Source organism: Arvicanthis niloticus, chromosome 23, assembly GCF_011762505.2.
Source record: "Arvicanthis niloticus isolate mArvNil1 chromosome 23, mArvNil1.pat.X, whole genome shotgun sequence".
Taxonomy (NCBI): domain Eukaryota; kingdom Metazoa; phylum Chordata; class Mammalia; order Rodentia; family Muridae; genus Arvicanthis; species Arvicanthis niloticus.
In genome coordinates this window covers 6,631,957-6,633,671 of record NC_133430.1, presented here as the reverse complement: position 1 = coordinate 6,633,671, position 1,715 = coordinate 6,631,957, and the positions used below count along the sequence as shown (strand labels likewise).

The 1,715-nt window shown below is 45.8% G+C and overlaps 1 non-coding gene across 1 annotated transcript; it reads right to left on the bottom strand.

Moving 5' to 3' along the window:
- Window positions 1-408: 408 nt before the first annotated feature.
- Window positions 409-511, bottom strand: LOC143437191 (U6 spliceosomal RNA). Its single transcript, XR_013106806.1, has one exon. It is a non-coding gene; the product is annotated as a U6 spliceosomal RNA (small nuclear RNA).
- Between the last annotated feature and the right edge of the window lie 1,204 nt (window positions 512-1,715).

Sequence of the window (1,715 nt, the reverse complement as noted above, 5' to 3'; positions counted from 1 at the left end):
ATCTCAAGATTCTTCTTTGCAGCTTGGCTCCGTTGGGTCTTAGGGGGACTCACAGTTTTAATTGCTTACTCTGTCAGGGAGGGGCCTAGTGAATCTTGTCAGTTTCAGGGACTTCCTCAACAATTTGAGTTGTTTACTTTCACGCGTGGCCTGCGTGTGGCTGGGTTACTTCCACCAGACAATGGTGCCTCTTTGCTTCTAGATGAAAGATGCTGATTGATTCTTCACTCTCCATTTGTTTGAGATGTACACATAACTTGGGAAGCCACAAAAAAACTACATTTAGAGAAACAACTCCTCTAGTTGGTCCCCGGCAACAGTGACTGCTTGGAGTCTGGTGTGGAGTGAGATGCGTTGGAGCCTGAGTGGACCCAGTGGCTTGGAAAGGACAAGAGGAAGTGATTGTGGACAGAGTGCTTAAGTCTTTTTTTTTCTTCATCCTTGCGCAGGGGCCATGCTAATCTTCTCCGTATCATTCCAGTTTTAGTATCTGTGCTGCCGAAGTGAACACAAGTGCTTAAGTCCTGATGCTGGGGGTGAGTAGACACCCAGGATTAAGATGTTAGATGTGGAGTCTGGAGACGGACAGCTTCTCCATTTAAAAATTAAAAACATTTTAAAGTTAATTAAAATTAAAAACATTTTAAAATTAAAAAATTCTCTCTGTCTGTCTCTCTGTCTCTCTCTCTCCTCCCCCCATGAGTGTGTGTGTGTGTGTGTGTGTGTGTGTGTATGAGAGTGTGCCTTTGTACATCTGTCTGTACCATACAGTGTTTGTGGAGGTCAGAGGCAGCTGGTGGGAGATGCAATTTCTAACTCAGGTTGTCAGGATGTGCAGCAATCTCAGACATCTCACCAGCCACAGAAACCATCTTTTCAACATGTGACCTCCTCATGGTGGCAGAGAGAGAGAGAGAGAGAGAGAGAGAGAGAGAGTTCTCAGAGTTTTCCTTGACACAAGATGGCCGCTAAACAAAGGCAGATCAAGCTGAGTTATTCACCTTGAAACATTCATAGATGCATGTGCACATGCAAGCACATAGAACATTCTGGAAGGACACACAGGGACTACTTGAAGACAGCTGAAGGTATAAGGTAGGTTGAAGAAGAAAAAAATGAGACTTCCTGTTTGTGGCTTGAGTTTTTATAATACAATTATTAAAAATAAATCATCTGCATCATTTAAAAACAATGTCACACCATAAGGAGCAAGGAAGGAGACACTAGTACAGAACCTGGGTATTTGGTGGGGACTCCTCCTTCCACACACACCCCACTTACGGCATAGGGCCACTCACATTCAAGGGGTTGAACCCTTATTTTCTGTCCTTCATACCCGTCCTTTCTGCAACTGCTCAGAGGAGGCTGTGGATACCAGAGGCCCTGCTGATAGGCCAGCAGAGAATAGACCCAGGGTTCCAACCCTGAGACAGCCAGGCTTTATGTCATAGCTGCCATCCATCGAGCCTGGCTTTTTATGGGGATGCTGGGATCTGAACTTCATGCTTGATTAGCAAGCACTTTACCCATTGAGTCTCCTCAGCCCTCCCTGTGCCTTCACCTGCGGTTAAATATTGTTTACTGGAGGTTTCCCAAGCAGATCTTGGGTCTGCTTGCTTCTCTCCAAGACTGTGAGGTGAGGCCCTGGCTTCTAGCCGCTTCTGTGTGGCTACAAGGGATGAAACTAGACCCAGGTTCTAAGGTCTCCCATCATT